The sequence below is a fragment of the Astatotilapia calliptera genome, chromosome 9 (genome assembly GCF_964374335.1).
Source record: "Astatotilapia calliptera chromosome 9, fAstCal68.1, whole genome shotgun sequence".
Classification (NCBI taxonomy): domain Eukaryota; kingdom Metazoa; phylum Chordata; class Actinopteri; order Cichliformes; family Cichlidae; genus Astatotilapia; species Astatotilapia calliptera.
The window spans coordinates 4,034,299-4,056,581 of NC_137430.1; the positions used below are offsets into that span (position 1 = coordinate 4,034,299).

The 22,283-nt window shown below is 40.8% G+C and overlaps 1 long non-coding RNA gene across 1 annotated transcript; it reads right to left on the reverse strand.

The window, feature by feature from the left end:
* Positions 1–1,285: 1,285 nt before the first annotated feature.
* Positions 1,286–4,951, reverse strand: LOC145430882 (uncharacterized). Its single transcript, XR_013911203.1, has 2 exons — positions 2,684–4,951; positions 1,286–2,606 (listed from the first exon to the last, which is right to left on the reverse strand). It is a non-coding gene; the product is annotated as an uncharacterized LOC145430882 (long non-coding RNA).
* Between the last annotated feature and the right edge of the window lie 17,332 nt (positions 4,952–22,283).

Here is a 22,283-nt window from a genome sequence, read left to right on the forward strand (position 1 = left end):
GGGTTTCTTGACTACCTAACTTAACACAGTCTTGGATAGTGAGAGAATGCCTGAGGTACAGGAATGTCTGTACGATGATCTTTGAAATGAATCTGGAATTTTTGTCATATTCTGTATATTTTACATACAGTTCCTATGATGTACACAGCTGCTATAAATCCACTCTATATCATTAAACCTGTGGAAAGTGAAGTGTGAAAAAGTGTTTGCCCCCTTCCTGATTTCCTATTTTTTGTTTTGTCAGTGTTTTGGATAATCAAACAAATTTTACTATTAAACAAAAAAAAAAAAAACACGAGCATTTCACACCATCGTATGATGAAACATATTCAACTGATTTTGTACCTCTGCTACTGCAGGCAAGTTATAAATGTGTGCCTTACTCTGATGAACCTGATTTTTAAGTATTTACTTGCTATGCAAACTTTCATGTTAAATAAACTCTGAAGTAAAACTGACATCTAATTGGCTGCTATTTAATGCATTTAAGTTCATAATTCAAGGAAAATATCCTGAATTCTGATCTGTTATTATAGATATGTATACGCCATAGAATAATAAGCCTGATTTTGATGTCACGACCTTTTGTATGAATTTCCATGCCACTGAAATTACCACTCTGACACCTAATCATTTTTATTTTAAGGTAGCGAGTACTTGAAATGCACAGCTAGGTCCTGGCTGTAAAGTTTGAAAAACACCATATTTTCTTTAAGGTTAGGGGTTACGATGGGGCTCGCACATCACACATGTTGATACATGAGCACTGGCATGCTTTTTTTTAAGTCAGTCTCTAAACTAAACTTATCATAACCTCTGGCTGTACAGCTGGTGGAGAGCAGTTGATCTAAAAAAATGAATGGCCCCTTCTTCTCTTGGTAATTCTTATAGCCATTACTGGTGATCAGTTATGTGCAGGCCCTGCTTGAGTATTTGTCACATTATTTACATAGATATATACATTTGTCATATTTGTGAAATGCACATTTTCAGTAGATTTTCTAGGTGATATCTCTAATCTCAAGTCTGCCACCTCCAGCTCGGCCTCCTGTCTTTTTGTCGGACACCCTGTCCGAACCATACATCATAGCACCACCGTCCTGAAAATCTACCCCTGATTAGGGATGGGTATTGATAAGATTTTCACGATTCAGATTCCATTTTCGATTCTGTTTAACGATTCGATTCTTTATCGATTCTCTTATCGATTCTCTTTAAAAAAGGAGAACACTAAGGTCGATTAGCTTAGAACTTTGTTTTATTACTTTGTTCCCCCTACCACCACTTCCTCCCCCTACCACCATTTCCCCTGCCAGTGGCGGACTCCCTCAGGTGTCGGTGCGTTGGTGGTTCTTTGTGTCTGGGGATGGGCGTCCAGGTACACACCGGCTCACTCCTTGGCGGCCGCTTATCGGGGCCTGGAGCCTGGGGCTCGCTCGGGCCACTTCGGAGGTGGGGTGCCTCCGGCCTCTCGGCCTGGGGCTCGGTCACTCAGGCACAGCTGGCGGCCGGCGGAGCTCACGGGCGCGTCACTGCAACCCCCCTGGCTTCTGCTCCGCGGCTGCTGAGTGAGCCCTCATCTAGGACTCTCCTCAGCTCTTTCTGGGACAGTGGCGCGGCTGCCCCTCTGTTGGTCTTCCTTGGTCTCTTGTGTTCTGGGGGCCTCTGGATGTCTGGAGTTTTGATCTCCTCCACACCTGCTTCACGCCCTGGAGGACGGGGCTGTGGCCCCCCCACACCCTCTAGCAGATTATTACATGAAGGAACCTTTTAAAAAACAAAAAACAAGCGCGTCCATGCTCACAGGTGTACACACGGGTGATCACACCCACAAACTACACCCTTTTTGGCTCCTACCTCAAAGCACACTGTGTTCTGTTGATCTTATGTGCTGCACAATAATGTTTAACATTTAGTATTTACTGTCATATTCCCATATATCATTGTGATGTTGTTTATTCTATTACTCTTGTTCTCTTCTGCTTGTTTTCTTTTTTCTTTCTCAGCAGGTGATCCAGGTTATCGATATATGCATTTTTTTTTCTCTGCCCGTTCTGTTGGTTTATGTTTTTTGCCCTTCTCCCCCGTCCCTCTTCTCAGCTGTTTCTCTTTCCCTCTTTCTTTCCCCCAGTCACGTCTGTCCCGTATTCAGTAAGTGAAAATAAAATAAACAATAAAAGGTGAATCAAAAAAAAAAAAAAAAAGAACTTTGTTTTATATCTTCTCTTTGAACAAGATAGAAATTTAGGAGTAACATGGCCTTACAAACCCAACAGTGAGATCTTAAGAGATACACAGCCTACGGCTCTTCAATGGGGTGTCAAAGGGGCCCCAGGAAAAAAAATTGTAAATGTAAAATAATAAAATAAATATTCTTCTGTAGCAATTACACAAGAATATCCAGTAATGTCCTGCCTACAATTAAACACATTCACTTACCAAAGTGAAATCGGGGCATCTGCTGTGGCAAATGGGTTCAAGCCTTTGACCACAAACTTAGACACTGCTCGGTGACATTCGTCTATCCTGGCCTGAAAGGAGACGCTACCGGTAGACTGCAGCGAGAGCTGCCAGCATCTGAGCCAGACTCTGTCTCATCATGGTCACTAAATGCACAGTAATGGCAGGTTTGTAATAAGGCAGATCGCGCTAACATAATATGCACTGTTAGTTGATTATTTACCTGCCGCATTAACGGGAGAGGACGTGCAAACGTTACCGCTGCTGCTGGGTTGAGATTCACGAGTCCGGAGCGGAATTAAAAACACGACATTCATTTAAGGTCATCGCGTTGTTTTGTGAGCAAATGCTTTTGCATATTCGTAGTGTTTCCTCCCTTAAATGAAATATCTACTTTGCAAGTATTGCAAGTTGCCCTGTTGTCATCCGTTCTCGTAAAGTATAACCAAACTTTTGAGCGTTTGAGCCGCTTACGCGCCGTGTTTCCTGCCAGGTAAATGACGCTCCGCAACGTAGTGACATAATTCGGGGCGACTGGAATCATTAAAGGGAATCGTTTGCAAAAATGGCAAACGATTCCAAGGAATTGAAACAGTGGGAACCGGTTCTCAACAAGAACCGGTTTTCGATACCCATCCCTACCCCTGATGCTCATCTCCACCCACTCCAACCTGCCTTCACCTAGCTGGTGCATGGTTGAACCCAGGTATGTACACTCATCTACCTTCTGCTCTGCTCCTTGCATCTTGAGTTCCGTCTTGTTTCTACTGACTTTCACTCCACTTCTCTCTAGAAGTTACCTCCACCTCTCTAGACTCTCTTCCACCTTCTCTCTGCTCTCACTACAGATCACAATGTCTGCAAACACCATAGTCTACGGATCCTGTCTGACCTCATCGGTAAGCCTGTCCATCACTGTTGCAAATAAGAAGGGGCTCAAAGTAAATTCCTGAGATAATCCCAAACACACCTTGAACTCATTTGTTACTTTTACCAGACACCCCACCACTGGCTCAACACATTCAAAGCAAACGTCACATCTGTTGTGCTGTTTCTCAGCATTAAAATAAACTCCATTCCATAGCTTGACTCGTCAACTATATCCCCTCCTAATTACTACAGCTCTGCACATTACCCTTATGTTTGGAAATCAGTGCCAGTACACTTCTTCTCCATTTCTCGGGCATCCTCCTAATCTCCAAAATTGCTTTAAATAATCCATTCAAAACCTGACGTCCTCTTTTCTCGACATAGCCATATCTCCACAGGTGTTTCATCTGGACCAACCACCTATCCACTGTGATTGGAGCCATCCAGTCACAGTGGCTGAGGCCTCTCCATTAAAGAAGATTAATGCTGTGTGCGAAATACCCTCACCTTTTGATAACCTCCTCTTCTTAGCAGATATGGTTAATTGGTGTTCTGAAAGGCACACACACGGACAGAATCCTCTCCCAAATCACCAAACAGCAGAAGTGTGTGTTACACTTTCCCTTCTATACATTGCTCTACAATTTCTCAACTAAGACATTTTTATAACACACACATACAGTGTTTGTAATTCAGCTTAATGACAGTATGTGACAGGTCAAATCAACAAGACTCACCAGATCTCAGGGTTAATGTGTTTCTTCTGCATAACAGCAGCTTTCCAAACCCAGGGAGTAGCACGGGTCTGCACACAAGAAAAAAGCTCTGACTTTCTTAATTACTTTTAATAAATTATTTCTGAAATAGTGACAACATCAATCAGGAACTAACAGCGAATAATGCAAATAATTAAGTAACATTAATGTAAAAGCAACCCGTTTCTAAATGATAGAATGACATAACTGTATTATACATACCTTCTAATCTAAAGCTGGCTCTTCTCAGTGGATCTGTGGTCTCCTCCTCTAATCTCTAAGGTGCTGCTGTGCATCATTGATGTGAATATGAAAAAGCCAAGATGAACAAATTTTCCTGACAACAAAGTTAGGGCATGCAGGCAAACATAGAGTAACAAAACAGAGAAAAAATAGAAAAAACAACTTCTCTTCTTTATCGCCTCCGGCCACTTAGCAAGACTGTAGGGCGGAGACGATCTGACCTCCATGCCTTCCTCTCTTTTTTTCCTACTACCCAGGCAGAAGAATTTATCACAGATGGAACAATTTAAGTATTTCAAGGTTGAAACCGAACCAGTAATTTATTCCACAGAGTAAAAATACATGTGGGATTTAAGTCCACATACAACAAAAAGAAGCTGATTCATTTCTCTGTAGAAAATCTGAAACCTCTAATAATGTGCAGCTTACCATCTCATACATGTAAGAAATTATCTGTAAAGGTATAAGAAGGAGGCTGCGGGGGCTGAGGGTAGCTGATCATCCATCATTTGACTGTTTGGGGTTTTTCATTACAGCAAGCTGTTCGTCGTTTTGACTTGCACCTGCTCGGTGATGTGTCTGCATGGTGGTTTTTGTCTCGTTTCTGCTCTGGCCTTTTCCTTTCACCGTGCTGTGCTGTTAATAAAACGTGATAAAATAACAGTGACAAGTCAGCGTGGGACTGAATGGTGTTAGATACCACATGAAAGGCTGAAAGGACATACTAAGACAAACATGACATACTAAATGTTATTAGGCTGCAGTGTATGTACCCTGCCACTATATCAAGTCACGTTGAGCCCTGCCACCTGTAGGGGCACTCACTTTGGAAATGCGAGGGTAGGTGGATGGAAAAAGCTTATAATAACGATAACAATTCCTCCATTAGACTGAGCCCAAATGAAGCACAAGACAAATGACTGTAATAACTTGCAATAATAACTTGGTTATGATATATTATATATACAGTAAATATTAATATGTTAATCATTCGCTAATGATTGCACAGTTGACTGGCAAAGATTATTCACTGCTACAGTTTTGTTACGTTACAGTACAACCATGTCAGCCGTTTTTGCCCCTAGTGACAAATCATTTGTGGCTTTGCTGTCATGCAGTAATGACCTGAAGAACCTGCTTCCATGTAATGTGACCTGGTCCATGGAACTGTGAACCAGCCACCGTGAAGCTTATTTGAAACTGGATGTTGCAATGTTCCAAAAACAAAATTGACGGGAAAATTGAGCAGTGCTTTGGCAGCGGCTGCACCCATTAAGTCATCGACCTACTGGGTTTCTGTGTGTTATCATTATCAAATGAAAGACCTTGTTTTATCAAACTTTCTGCACTGCTTTGTCATTTTTAGTCAAAGCTTTATATAGAATAGAAAGGAATGATCAGAGCATTATATTTTAACAAAGAAATCCAAGTGTTTTAAATATTACAGGGAATAATCTTAAAATATATAATTTAAATTACATGTTTTTCAGTTAGTACTTTGTAAAATATGTGAAGTGTGAAGGAAATGCAGCCAAAAGAACAAATGAAAGAATGCCAGAAAGTGAGATAACGCATGACTCAGAACCTGAGAATGAAAAATAAGGCAGGGTTAATGAACAAAAGAAGCAAAACAGAAGCTGAAGTGGTTACCATGGAGCTAATGATAGGATTTGAAAAGTATTAAACACCACAGCAACCTCTGTTCCTGTTACCTCATCAGGATGAAAGGCAGGAGGTCCCTGCACAAGCACCTTGTGTGTGCTGCCTGTAATAGCAAACCAGTTGCAGTACAAGCATTAAAAGGGGACCTGTTATGTTCATTTCCAGCATCATAGTTCAAAATAATCCTTATTTACCTTATATACGGGCTTGACACAGCCCCACAGATCACCCACTGTGGGCTGAAACACAATGTTTTAGCTTCTCTCTCTTTAAAGCCATCTTCCATTTTTTCTTCTGACTGTCTGCCCATCATAAACATCCACCACTGTAAATAAACCAGAATAAGTCCACTTTAAGATTATGTACGAAGCTCATTCATTTTCACCATGCATCCCAACTTCACCCAGCACATCAAAAAAAGCTGGGTAGGATCATGCTTAACACTTTGTACCATTCTCTCCTTTTAACATCTGGGAACAGAGGAGACTAGTTCCAGGACTTTTGGGATTTTATAATTAGTCAGATATGGGATTTTAGATGCTCAACAGTCTTGAATCTTCTTTGTCATAGTTTATGATTTACCATTGTCTTGCTATTTAAGGTGGAGGAAGTCCTTCAGCCAACATCTGAGCGTTACACTGGAAACGGTTAGTGAAATCGGTGCCTTCATCAGTACGTCTTGCATGCTTTGGCCCTTTGTCTTTGCCTCACCTGTTTGTTCATCTCTGCACAGGAATCCTGATTTGTGTCTGAGTTACAGAAAGTGTTCCCCTGTGGACCTGTTTGTACTGGAGCCATGGACCCATTAACTAACACCCCTTCTACTGTCAATCCTATTCCCTGCCTCACTGTAAATGAATGTGCTGTCTTTTATTTCTTCCGAGTCTGCATCCTGAGTGCAATACGCACCACTGACTATGACATATTGTTAATGAAATTCAAAATTCAGTTGTCTCAGTTTAAAACACTTGTTTCCGATGTTCTGTTGTGAATAAAATATAGGTTGAAATCATTGCAGTCTGTTTCAATCTAGATTTCATTCAGCATCCTAACTTTTTCAGAACTTGGTTTGTTAATTTATACATTTAGAATCATGAACTTCAAATTTTAGGTCCTCCCAGGCTTACTGTCAGACAAAATAGAGCACAGAGAGGACACAATGAGTCCGAGGAATCGAATAACAAAGACAACTTTAGGGAAATTCTTGAAACCGTTCCAAACCATGATGCAGCAGTTAAACGTAGATTAACGACCATTCACGACACAAAGTACACAAGCACTATAATGCAGAAAGAGGTTCTGGACTGTTTGGCAGGAGTGGTCCATTCTGAAATTGTTGAATTAAAAAAAAAATAAAAAATAAAAAAAAAATTTCAGTATCATGGCAGATGAGACAAAGGATGTTTCAAAACCATAACACATTTCATTTGTATTCTGGTACTATTAAAATGAGTCATCAACAGGACTTTTCTCAATTAATGTGCTGAGATCCCACTGCATCTCATCTTTCCCATGCAGTGGGAAAGATTGTCCACTTATTGGAACATCATGGCTTTGACTACAAAAACAACCGTATAGGCTAAGCATATGATGGTGCTGCTGTAGTGAGTGGTAAGCATTCAGGGGTCTAGGCTGGAATGATGGGTCACCCAGATTCCCTTTTGTATCCCCTACAGTGCCCACTGTCTCAATTTAGTGCTTGTTGAAAGTCTTTAAGAGTCCTTATGTTTTCACTTAGGTCCATATATATTTGGGCACTGACACAAGTTTGATTCAAGTTGACACTTGAATCAAAAGCTAAGTCACGGGTAGGTGTGGGCAGTTCCTTCATTATCAATTAGGCAGAAAAGGCCTGGAGTTGATATGAGGTGTGGTGCTTGCATTTGGAAGATTTTGTTGTAAACACACAACATGTAGTCAAAGGAGGTCTCCATGCAGGTGAAACAAGCCGTCGTTGAGCTGCGAAGAAAAAAAAAACAAAAAAAAAAAAACCACACATCCAAGAAATTGCTACAATAGTAGAAGTGGCGAAATCCACAGTTGGGTACATCCTGAGAAAGAAGCAATGCACTGGTGAGCTCAGCAACATGAAAATACGTGGACGACCACAGAAGAAAACAGTGGTGGATGATCGCAGAATCATTTCCATGGTGAAGAGAAACCCCTTCACAATAGCTGATCCAGTGAAAAACACTCTCCGGGAGGCAGGCGTATCGATATCCAAGTCTACCATAAAGAGAACACTGCACTAATTTAAATAAAGAGGGGTCACTGCAAAATACAAGGCACTCATAAGCCGAGGCAGAGAGAAGTCATGAGGCTTAAGTGTGTGTGTTGGTCAGCTATCCCAAGAGAAATCTCAGGAGGATGCATATTTACAAAGTCTGTTGCGCTTTAGTAATCCGGTTGTTCAGTGATGACGTGACGAATCCTACTTCCAGGCCTAAAGTAGTCTGCGTTTAATATGGCTTTTGTGTTGTTAACATGTTTAATGTTTTGTATTTTCTTCTATTTAATCTCAAAAAGCTCCTAAAACAGTCAGTGATCCCTGTTGACCTCCCTCGGCTTTTATTACCGCTAATCATTTATTTAAGCTCAGTTTTTAAAACCTTAGGATGTAGCTACAGCCCAGCACATGCAGCAGTATATGAATGACTAACCTCGTATTGTAGATGGATGATCTCAGTTGTTCTCCTGGCTGAAGTTTGGTCCTTTTACAGCATCCTGCCATGCGATTACATTTGTTCCTGACCACCGAGAACACTCACGTCAACTTTTATCGAGTGGAAAAAAAGTTAGCTTGTTTATATTATGCTAACATAGCTGTGTCGCTAGCGGTCACGTAGCACATCATTATATACCAGCTAGCCAAACTTCAGTAACCCTACAAACGTCACTGCAGTTTAGTTTTCTGTCTTCATTTATGCTGGAAGTGATAACAGAGCTGTACGTTTTAATTTGTTTCCAAAACCCCGCAGTCAGGACATGCTATGTTGTATTTAGATAGAAGCTAGCGAGCTAACTCCCTGCTAACTTCTAACTCCGTTAAATTGGTAGAGAGTCCCAGGTTTTAAGCCCTTAACCACCTTGATTTTTTTAAATGCTTGATTCAAATTTTATAAAAGAAATGAAACCACGGCGGTCTACTTTTATTCATTACAGCATATCAGCTGAAATAAGAATCCATATAGTAAGGCATAGTCTGTGCAATCAAATACATATGTAAATGCCTGCATTATAAGCCTAATGCTTATGTGCAATAATTTCCATTTTCTTCTCATTCTTGTTTTCAGGAGCACATTTGTGTATTTGATTTTCATTTTGGAATTTTCTGCATCACTTTCTCCTTTTTCCTTATTGAGTTGTATTTTATAATGTTCTTCTTATCTTTAATTGCTTTGTTTTCTTCAATTGTATCATGTTAATCTTTAAAGACCTGCTTTTAAACCCTTCACTACTCATTGGAATTGCTTTTTGACTGATTGTATCAACTTTAGAACTTCTAATTCCTTTAGTTTTGTTCTTAATGTGAGGTAAGCACTTCTGCTGTGATGGTGCATCTAATCACACATCTACTTCCAGAGATAGACTACTACTGCTGTCTGCAGATTAGCAGATAGTGCTGACAGTTGCACAGTGTGGGGCTGGCTTACTAATACTCAAATATGCATTTGGATCCATATGTCGCAGGTATCTCCCGAATCTGCTGAAACCCCCCACAGTACAAAGACAACTGATGTTTTAATAAAAGGGCACAGGGGGTTGTCCCAGCATGTGGTGTTATCAGTAGGATGCACATTACAATTAGTGCTTTCCTGCATTAACATGCAGGAAAGCACTGGCACCCATACTGGGGAGGCAATTCCATTGCACTTGGAGCTTTTATGGATTACCTCTTTAAGTGAAGAAATCAATTTGCACATATCACAACATGAATAATATCCAATTCCTGCGCTGATAGTAGACATCTGTGGTGCAGTGTCAGGTATGAGTATGCTGCTTTTCTAATTCATTGTTTGTATTGTCCTCTGACTGTAATATGTATTCATGTGGACAGCTTTCTCAGTAACACACTGGTTATACAGTCCACTTCAAGAGTTGTGTTTAATGTGATATTGGATGTTTTGTTTTAGTCTGTGTGCTTTTGATAAAACTTTATTGTCAAAAAGCATACACAGTGGGTGATTCAATAGTTTATTTCAGAAAGGATGTAGCGTTTTCAGTGGGAGAAACATTTCGTCACTGATCCAAGTGACTTCTTTACTTTTATCTGACTGCAGGTTTCCCTAAATGTAGCAGCACTGACTAACATTACTAATTATTATTATTACTAATATGCAATCGTCATGACCAGTGTTGGTCAAGTTACTTGAAAAAAGTAATCAGTAACTAATTACTGATTACTTCCCCAAAAAAGTAATCCCGTTACTTTACTGATTACTTATTTTCAAAAGTAATTATTTACTTAGTTACTTAGTTACTTTTTAAAAACACGATTTACAACCTGAAGAGGTGATAAAGTGATAGATCTTTCAGCCCAATTCCACTTTTTCTGCATAATCCATCATACAAAATGTAATCAAATGGAAAAGTATCTTTTTTAACTTGTTTTATTAGTTTTAATCTTTTAACTTTATGCATCAAGCAAAAATTTTATTATATGCAACATTCTCTGACTTGAATAAATTAGTTTAACATTTAAACCTATTTTCTACACATTCCAGCACATAAAATAAAATAAAATATTTTTTGTGTTTACACTCAGTCTTTCAAATAGATGCAAGTAAAACGCAGCAGAAAATAAAGTCAAAGACTAGCGGTCCTGTTGCTCTGTTTTCACCTGTAAAGCAGGAGTGGGGTAGGTGGAGGTTTACCCTGGTACAGGTGTGCCGCGGTCAGTTGAAGAATCCGCGAGTTTCTCTGTGAGTTTCCCATTACGTGGTAGCGCACTCGGTGCTTGTTGGAAGTTTAGGGGTTTTTTTCGCTGTAAAAAGAAGTTTTCTTCCCACGCACAGCGGACACTAATGTTTTTGTCACTTTTTATGGAATCAAACTCAAAGTAAGGTCAGTACTTCCACGCTTTAAACGCTGCACGCTCATACTCTCTCTGCACTCGATATATGATCGATTGTTGATCTGCACACAGCTGTTGTAACTAATGGCGCACTCGCTTACGTCACTGTCATGAGACATTCTCGCAAAAAATCACGGTTTTAGTAATGCAGCGTTCCTACGGGAAAGTAACGGTAATCTAATTACCGTTTTTGCAATAGTAATCCCTTACTTTACTCGTTACTTGAAAATAGTAATCAGATTACAGTAACGCGTTACTTGTAACACGTTACTGTAATTCTGATTACTGTAATCTGATTACTGCCCATCTCTGGTCATGACCACTGATCAATGGCCATGAGTGCTATTTAAAGAGAGTTAGGGAAACGCTACAATCACAACACTGATGGTTAAAGATCTACCTTTAAGCCCCCTCCCCAGCTTCAGAGATGGTCTTTTCCCTTTCATGTTCATAAAGTGGTGCTAATTTAAATTATTATGCAAATGTACTGTTTGTGAAGTTGGGGAAACCTGCAGTCAGCTGGGACTGAAGAAGTCACATGGATGAGTGGAAACGCTACGTCCAGAGATACAGAATCAACTTTCTGGGATTTTCTTATCGGGATGATTGAGCATGTATCAAGATGTAAGAGCCGATTATGTGCATTTTCTTTGATTACAGACCCCAGGATAAACAGATGTTATCAAGGCAGTAAAACAAAGAAATCCCAGTAAACAACTGTCATACTATGGTTCTTGGATATTCAATCTTAAAAAAGAAAGGAATTCCGCTGCTGGCTGTAAAATGAAAATTGGAACTAATTATAAGTCATGAATCTGATGGCTGGGGAAATAACTGGCAAGAGCAAACAAATGACACCCAGGGAAAATAAACTGTGGTGGAGGTTGTTCACTCACGGTGTTTCATTTACCTCTATACTGCATTAGCAAGGCTGTGACACTATGGGTGCAGTCCATAGCTGGTTTGATGTACAGAGCACATATTCGACTTTATATTGTGGAGTATAGACGTATGTTTGCATGTTAATATTTATTACTGACTAAAGGGGTATCCACACAGGGAGAGAGCTGTGGCAGTGGTATAGAGAACAGAAAGGTGGAATGCCAATACATTTGTAGTATGAACTCGTACAGAGAACAGCATCAGTGGCGTGGAGTAGGTGAATCCCGAGTTAAACTACCCACAAATATGAGGTGAGGTGGTTAGAGCAGTAACCAGTGGGATGGAATTTGATCGACAATTAAAATCAGTTTTAAGAACCAACCCACATTTGTGTATGGTACGGCACACTTCTGACTTTGCTATTAAAAATTCATTGACAGCTGCAGGGGGTGTCACTGAAAACACAATAAGTGGATCTAAGACAACAAGGGTGTAAATAGAGGATCCATTGACTCAAGCTCAGTGGGAGTTCATGTCTTAGGGTTAAAGAAGCTTTCCCCACTGAGACGGAAAATCAAGCTGAACACAGTAGGGCTGGCAGAACATATTAAAGCTGTAAGGGCATTACTGTACAGCAGCACTACAGCCAATAAACAGACTCTGGCAAGCTGCTGCTCTCAGTGAGTCAGGCAACGTGTATGAAGAACTCTAAGGCTTTGCTTTTGACTTAATGTTGATTAAGTCAGGCTCTCAGCCAGTTCAGAACCCCAGCTCTATCCTGCAAAGCCCCCCAGCTGTCACATAGTCAGGTGAAGGCGCCACGTCTAGGACAACGGGGATATTAAACACGCTGCACACAGAGAGAAGTTCTGCTGCCCTTTGGCAAGATCTCTGACAGATGCACGAGCCCTTAGAAGACACTAAGGAAGACAAATAGAGCTGCCACAAAGCACATAGCTTTGTGACAGGTGGATAATTTTTCCCACAAATCTATTGTGAGATAAATGCTGTTACTGACACTGATGTGAGCTCCAATAAGAAGACACTTGAGCTGTATGAGTTCACAGAGAATCTTCGGCTGCTTGCTAGAAAGCTAGATGATGGCTCTCAGCATGATGAGGCGCTTCACAGCTCATCCTGACACTTCCCTCCTTTGTGACTAGTTGAACGTCACCTCTGAGATCACACCAATCAAGAGGGCATTACAGAGATCCCACATAATTACCACGCGAAACTCTTTTCTTCTTCTTGCTGAAACACAGCATCAATCTTTTTAAACAAAACCCTTTCCTTAGACATTTTTATTTCAATATTTAAATAAGAACATTTTTATAGTAGTTACTGCTTTCTCTTTCACTGCCTCAAAACAGAGAATAGTAAAAGGCTGGCTGGAAATAATGCTATTAGAGAACAACAGTCTGAACTCTTAGAGGCAAGTGCAAAGTTTTGGTGTCTAAGTGGTAAACAAGGAGCTGTATCATTCTTTCTTAATACATTTTAAACTTGATCAACATGCAGTATTGTGAGTTTAAGGTTTTCATAATCAAACTACATTTTTTAATTTTATATAATATAGCTGAATTTACCCACGCTGTGGTAGTAAACCAGCTGTAAAGTTTACAATCATTTTCTGAAAGCTGTGATTTAAGCAAGAAACAAAGATAGAAATGGAAAAAATACTTACTCTATGAATGTATATAATAGTCCAAACTACAAGCAGTGGTAAAATTCAGTTTCCATGATATTGCATTCAAGTGTAAGTAATAAGAACCCATTCCATGGTGAAGCATTAACAAGGGACATTTTCTGACATCATACATCCCGAATATGTTCAGAAAAATAATTTTGGTCTCATTAAAATCTCTGTGACATTTTATTATGACATAATATCAACTCGGTCAATCCTAAGAGGTCGCTAACATGTAAAATCGCCGTCCTACATAACTTTACTTGTAATGGATTAGTTGTTTAAAATCAGTGGTTCTTCCAACATTTACAAACCACATTTGAAAAATGACACTGAAATGATTGCTTCCACTCAAAACACTGGTAACCCCTACATTCTCATCATTCCCACACACTCACTCACTTAGTCGTTTGTTAGCTTTAAGCTCAATGAAATTCTGCAGGTATGCAAAATTAATAAATAAAAGCTTTTTTTTGGTTTGTTCTAGAAAATTCTGTGTGAAAATGTGAAATAGCTTATGTCCTCAGTGAAAAGTCTTGTCGACATAGCATGTCCATCAACTGTCCTTGCTGTGTGTGGGCTTTTATTTTGAATTGCAGCCAGCTCCACTGTAGCTCTTTAGCACCATGGTCATTCACAGTCAAGCACTAGCGCCACACTACATGGAAGATTATGTTTTTATTCTCTTTAGCTACTAAATGTTTCATTTTTATGTGCCATGTTTATCCTTCAGAGAGAGGCTTAGGTTGGAATAAGCTCTTCAAATCTGGCCCATTCACATTCCAGTGCTGTGCTCCTTAGGTGCCACTTCTGGCAGTAGAATATTTTTTCTTAACTATCATCCAAAAGTGCTTTGACATGAACTAGTCAGTTTTGCGACTTCAATGAGGACAATCTTGTAAAGTCATATAACGATTACTACAAATTTAGTGTTCTGCGTCATTTTTTCAAAAAGAGCATATAGGCAGAAGATCAGTGTTTTAGGGATGAATTTCTTAGATGACACTGACTGGACACTAGGTGGCACACTGAGGAGCACACTGGTGAAGAACCTTATGTAAGCTTTTTGCCACTTGAGAAGCTGTAAAGGTAGTGAGCCAGTGATTAAGCTAGTTTTAAATGCACAGAAGGAAGATGAGTTGGTGGGAAGAAGTGTCCCAGCCCTGGACAACAATAAAGATGGATACTGCCACCATGACATCAATCAATGGTTAGTGAAGCCTTGAGTAAAGCATTTTTTCCCATCCCCATCTTGATGCGTTGAATCTGGTTGTGATGAGTGAGGGGTGGATCCGACTGAGAAACTGAAGACACTGCTCGCTTATTGACTTAATGATTTGCATTTGACAATTTGTCAGCTAGCGAGCGTACCCTGCTTCATCTTCATTCTGACTCTAACAGTTACCATCATTTATAAAATTAAATTCATTTTTTGTTCAGTATACCTCAAAACTAACTAAGTCATCAGAAAAACAATTACCTTTCTCCTACATTTCTATATGACTGGAAAACCTTTCTGCATCAAGAGGAGTCACCCCTTGCAGACTGTAAGAAACAATGCAGACTGTAAAGTGATTTGGCTTCACTTTTTAGACATAGAAGTTACATCCATCATTCACACTGTTTATAAATTTTAGTAAAAGGCATGGTAGTTTGCAGATGAACTCTAAGGTACTGAATGTTTCCATCCATTCATGATGAAATATAAAGAGGTGATTTGTTGAAATGAACAAGTAGTGGAGCAACTTTTTACTTCAGATGACTGCATAGAAGGAAGAGAAGCTCAAATATGAGATGACAGAGATATAAAAACAGCACATTTGTGATCATTTTTTTGTCAGTTGTAAATAGTAAATTGCTTGCTGCTCAGCACAGGCATGATGCTGCTGCTGTAAGCGTTCCCAGTTGAGTAGAAGCTTGAGTAAACACTGGAGTCACATGTTTTTGCACAATTTTTGTACAAAATAACACACACAATATTCTGCATCGGAAGTATGGGGTGTCTGGCCCATTGCTACGGGCCATTCAGTCCATATACAACCGTTGCAAGAGCTTGGTTCGCATAGCCGGCAATAAGTCGGACTCGTTCCTGGTGGGTGATGGGCTCTAACCAGGCCTGCCTTATGTCACCGATTCTGTCGTGATTTTTATGGACAGAATTTCTAGGTGCAGCCAAGTGGCAGAAGGCTTTCACTTGGGTGGTCTCAGGATCTCATGCTTTTCGAAGATGATGTGGTTCCGTTGGCTTCATTGGGTGATGGCCGCCAGCTCGCCTTGGAACGGTTTGCAGGCAAGTGTGAAGCGATGGGAATGAGAATCACCATCTCCAAATCTGAGGCCATGGCCCTCAGCCGGAAAAGGGTGGAGTGCCCACTCCGGGTCAGGGACTAGTTCTGTCCCAAGTGGAAGAGTTTAAGTATCCCAGGATCTTGTTCATGAGTGACAGGAGATCAACCGATTGGTGCAGCGGCTGCAGTGATGCGGATGCTGCACCAGTTTGTTGTGATGAAGAGAGAGCTGAGTGTAAAAGCGAAGCTCTCAATTTACCGGTTGATCTACGTCCCTATCCTCACCTATGGTCACGAGCTGTGGGTAGTGACTGAAAGAACAAGATCGCGGATACAAATGGCGGAAATGGGCTTCCTCCGACGGGTGTCTGGCCTCTCCCTTAGAAATAGGGTGAGAAGTTAAGCCATCCGGGAGGGGCTCAGAGTAGAGTCACTGCTCCTCCACATCGAAAGAAACCAGTTAAGGTGGTTCGGGCATCTGACAAGGATGCCTCCTGGGTGAGGTGTTCCGGGCATGTCTCACTGGGAGGAGGCCCCGGGACAGGCTGGAGGAGGTGGCTGGGGTGAGGGAGGTCTGGGCTTCTCTGCTTAGGTTGCTGCCCCCGCGACCTGGTCCCGGATACCCGGAAGAAGGTGGATGGATGGATGGATGTGGTTTAAAATCAAACAATCAACATGTGATTGAAGTGTATAGTTTCAGCTTTGATAGAAAAGGTTTAACAAAAATTTAGCCTTAACTGTTAAGTGATTCCAGCTGTTTTTATACACATCCCATAATTAAGGGATATTTATTATTTTCTTCTTTTTTTTGGGTTGTATGGAAGCCCCAAACGCAATTTCATTGTTCTTGACAATGACAATAAATAAATAAATACTAAATTGATTATTTGATTTCAATTCCAGTGTGCCTGCACAGGAACGTCTTCTTTCATAGCATCCTCTTCTGTCCCACAAGGATTCTTCTCTGTGGGATTCCTCTTTTCCTCCGGCCTGGCAGATACCATATTTAACATCCTTTGTCCAATATATCCACTATCCTTCCTCTGAACATGACAAAACCATCTCAGGCTTGCTTTTCTAAGCTGTCCCTCTGATATATACATTTCTAAGCCTTTCCACCTTCATCACTCCCATCGTTTTCTGTCGCTGTGTCTCTGGGTCTCACTACTATCTTGTAAATCATCCCTTTTACTTTGCTGCTATCCTTCTATGTCACCCTTGACACTCGCCTCCACCCACTACACCACTACACTACACTCTTTTCTTTACCTCTCTTTTGCACTGTCTCTCTTGTCCATCTTCACTAAAACTACTTTTTGGATCTTATCTATTCGCCCTGTCTCCCTCTCATTCACACACATGTATTCTGTCTCTACTTTCACTACAGATCACAGTGTCAAACATCTTAGTACACAGACTCCTTCCTGACCTCTTCTTCTTGTAAACCTGCAAACAAGAAAGGGGGTCAGAGCTGATTCTTGATTGTACTCCCACCCCATTTCAAAATCGTCTGTCAGCCCTACCATCAGAGGTGGGAAGTAAGGAAGTACAAACACTTTGTTACTGTATTTAAGTAGAACTTTCAGGTATCTGTACTTTACTTGACTCGTTTTTGTTCTGGCCAGTTTTTACTTTTACTCCCTACATGCAAAAACTCATAGTGGGACGTTTCTTTTGTTTTGTTTCCATCTTTGTGTGCAGTTTGTCTCACAGTATGTTGCAGCTAAAGGTGCAGCTGCTGTATTTGACAGGGAGAAAAAAGCGAACTTCACTCAGAGATGGAGAAAGATAAGAAAGAAGGACAAAGGTTAGATTTAAAGTTAAGGATGCTCTGTAGGGTTTGATGAAATGAAAATTTGAAGCTCAAATGTAATCTTCTTGTTTTTAAATCAGATATTGGGTCTGTACATGTGATGTTATGTTTTTTTTCAATGGGGAAACATGCTACAAACAAAATAGGTAGACTAACTGCTATTTAAAGGCCACATGAAAATCCTCTGCAGGTTAGTGCAGGATAAACAGGTTAGTTTGCTGTACTGTGATGGATTTAAAGTAAAGAACAGTGTGTGACTGGTGCACAGTGACTGGTTTAAAGGTCAAAGTTAGGTTACAGCAAGTGTAGCAGAGATTCATGTGAATTTTAGTTGATGCTGATTACATTCAGTTGTGTAAATCCTTAAAGAGCAGTACACCTCAGCAGCAGTAGCTTAGATAAGCTGAGCTCAACCTTGGACATTTAGAAAATCTACAGTAGCTCTTGATAGAAATTATTGTGACCTCTGATTCTTTTCCCCACACTGAGCCATTACAACTGATTTTACGGTTCCTCAACCTGCTGAATCTGCTTTAACTTTTTCACTGCAAAATTACCCTCTTCCACATAGCAAGCAGGTCTGGCCACGATCTGGTATCAAGCCGGCACTGCTGGCTGACTTCTGGCATGATCCAGATATGGGCCAAGCTTGGCGTAGATGGCACTGTCTATGTGATGGCATGCCATAACTGGCTCGATTATGGTTTGGTGTATGTGGCCCAGGCCCATAGAAAACAGGTCTGGCCCGGATCTGGCATCAAGCTGGAACTTGTGACTGACTGGTGTCATGGCCGGGTGTATGTCAGCCAGATGTGGGCCAGGTCTGGCAGTCATGGAACTATTTATGTTCCTGTTTTCCTATTTTAGTTAGAAGACCCAAACGGCGTGTTACAATACTATATTGTTATGGTGGCCAACGTTTCAGATGCAGGTTTGACAGGTTTGTGAGTGTACACTTTATCCAAAACCCGGTGATGGCTTACCACTGAGTGGCTGTAGCTCAGGAGGTAGAGCAGGTCACCTATTCATCAGAAGGTTAGTGGTTTGATCCCTGGCTCCTCCAGGCTGCATGTCAAGAATGTGAATGTAGTTAGGAAGCACTAGGTTTACAGAAAGTGTGTGATTGGGTGAATGTGGCATGTTGTATAGAGCACTTTAAGTAATCCGGGAGAGTGAAAAAGCTCTATATAAGAATCAGTCCATTCACTGTCTGAACAGAGTTCCCTCGTGTTACTTTTGCACTATTATGTTTTGGCACATTGATTATTAAATGGCTTGATTAAGGTACACATTAGGCTGACATCTGGGTCCAAAGCTGAAACTGTTCTGGGCCAGCACAGAGTGTCTGTGTCTGCAACTGGCCTTGTGCTGGCCCATGTGTGGGCCACATCTGGCAAACCAGGTCTGGGCCATCAAAGGGCCGTCATTCTTTGCGGTATGTGGGCCATGTGTAAGCACATTTTGTGGGCCACATCCGGGCCATTCCAATTTTGCTATGTGGGCTACAGTGTAGACAACAGAGATCTTTCTCTGCTCATGTTCTAAATACCTGATTTAAGATGAGAATATTCATTACATTTAAAAATTAGACTAAAATAAATTTTGTCTCCCATCTACTAATATTATTTTAGTAAAACATTTGTATAGTAAGGTTAAGTTAGCTTTGGAGAAGAATAGCTGGTAGCCACCCTTCGGAGGAACGCCTGCCTACCGCACACTTCACCTGTCCTCATACATGTCCTGCACCAGCCTCACGTACGCTACTTAACACCACTCTTGGCCAGTGTCTCATGCAGTACTTCAGTTCCTTCCCTGGTACCCTATCATATAAGGCTTGCTCTAGATCCAAAAAAGACACAGTGCAATGCCCTCTGACCTTCACTATGCTTCTCCATCAACATGCTCAAAGCAAACATCACATATCTTTCTCATCATGAAATCATGGTCAGCGCTTCTCATCTCTCTTCTCTATCTAATGTCAACAACTCTTTCCCATAGCTTCATGGTATGGCTTATCACCTTTAACCCTTTGTAATTGTTACAGGTCAGCACCAGCACACATTTACTCTGTTGGTTAAAATATCCACTAGCCTCCACAAGAATGTCATCTGGACCAATCACCTTTCTATTCTTCAGTCTTTCCATAGGTGCCTCTGCACTTTCTGATTCAGTAACTGTTCTCCATCTGGCCCGCTCGCTCTCTTTTTCTTCATTCATTAGCTTCTCAAAATATTCCTTCCACCTTCTCAGGACACTTTCTTCACTCAGTATATTTCCACATCTATCCTTTCACTCAAATTTGCTGCACATCCTTTCCCATCCAGTCTCTCTGCATAGCTATTATATACTGTTTGTATTGCATGCCTTCATATTGAGGTCTGACTCAACTTTACAACACTAATTTCTGGAAAAAAAATCTCAATTTGATGCAATATAATTCAGATTTTTATAATTTAATATTAATTGGTGTTAAACTGGGGTTATTAACTAACCCCAAATTGTTCTCCGATGTATCCATCGGAGTGTGAATTTGTCTGAATGTTAGCTAGTAAGTATAAAGTATTAGTTAGTATAAAGTGTTTTGAGTGCAAAGGAAGAGTAGAAAAGTGCCCTATGATCTGTCTTCCTTGTCTGCACCATATACAATCACTCCTATGCCTTTTTACTGTTTTACATGATCCTCCACCAGCAGGTGCCTGCCTGTGGGAACCTGGGCAAATGTAGTGGGAACACAGACAATTCCTGTTACAGTGGCAAGCTTCCTGCTGAACTCTGTCACCACTGTCCCACAAAAAAGACACGTCCACATGACATGTGGCATTTCACAGTTTCAAGATTACCTAGCACCACCATTTTTATTGATTCGACCCACACTGGTCACACAACCACTTAAGGGCCAGATTTAATGACGCGTTGCACCGGAGCAAGCTGGGTTTTGATGTAAAAAAGGTGCTGTGTGTATTTACAACGCAAGCACAGTGATAAGAATGGCAACCAAATAGTACAAAGAATATGACGCAACAGAGCTTCTAACTATCAGAAATGAGCAAACATAAGATTTTCAGATAAGGAAACAGCATCCAACGAGTAAAGAGTAAATGATGGAAACAGCTTTCTGAAATAAAATAGCTCATAACTAATAAGAGATACATCAATGTCCTGAAGAAATGCAGTAGGTTAAGACTCTAAAAATCTGCGAGTCACCAACTGATATGCATTATACTTGCCATATTAGTCATGCTGGGTACAAACAGTGGCGATATATCCATAACATTTACACAAGAGTTCAGGGTGCGAGTAATCACTGCAGTGTTCTTCTGAACTCATAACCTCCACATCAGCTCTGGTACAGGAGAAAAACACACATCAGAATTGGAACCAAATAAATCAGTTGTCTGTACAGGGAGTGCAGAATTATTAGGCAAATGAGTATTTTGTCCACATCATCCTCTTCATGCATGTTGTCTTACTCCAAGCTGTATAGGCTCGAAAGCCTACTATCAATTAAGCATATTAGGTGATGTGCATCTCTGTAATGAGAAGGGGTGTGGTCTAATGACATCAACACCCTATATCAGTTGTGCATAATTATTAGGCAACGTCCTTTCCTTTGGCAAAATGGGTCAAAAGAAGGACTTGACAGGCTCAGAAAAGTCAAAAATAGTGAGATATCTTGCAGAGGGATGCAGCAGTCTCAAAATTGCAAAGCTTCTGAAGCGTGATCATCGAACAATCAAGCGTTTCATTCAAAATAGTCAACAGGGTCGCAAGGAGCGTGTGGAAAAACCAAGGCGCAAAATAACTGCCCATGAACTGAGAAAAGTCAAGCGTGCAGCTGCCAAGATGCCACTTGCCACCATTTTGGCCATATTTCAGAGCTGCAACATCACTGGAGTGCCCAAAAGCACAAGGTGTGCAATACTCAGAGACATGGCCAAGGTAAGAAAGGCTGAAAGACGACCACCACTGAACAAGACACACAAGCTGAAACGTCAAGACTGGGCCAAGAAATATCTCAAGACTGGTTTTATGGACTGATGACATGAGAGTGAGTCTTGATGGGCCAGATGGATGGGCCCGTGGCTGGATTGGTAAAGGGCAGAGAGCTCCAGTCCGACTCAGACAACAGCAAGGTGGTGGAGTACTGGTTTGGGCTGGTATCATCAAAGATGAGCTTGTGGGGCCTTTTCGGGTTGAGGATGGAGTCAAGCTCAACTCCCAGTCCTACACAGCAAATCCAGCATGTCCAAATTAACACTGTCGGATTTGATTTCAACACTATTAAAGTGTCTATATGGGTCCACACCAGAGAGTGTTAATTTAACTCTTTTTGGAGAGTTGGTACGTTAACTCTGATTTAGTGTTAAACACCAAATCTGTCTGGAGTTGATCATTTAACACTTGGTGTTAAGAGTTTATATATTAACTCTCAAAGAGTATTTTAGTTTAACTACGTAAGAGTTATCTTCTAATTCATTCTAAAAAGCGGGAATTTTACTGTTCTGATCTTCTAGAAATTTCTTTTGGAAATAAACATTTACTAAAAAGA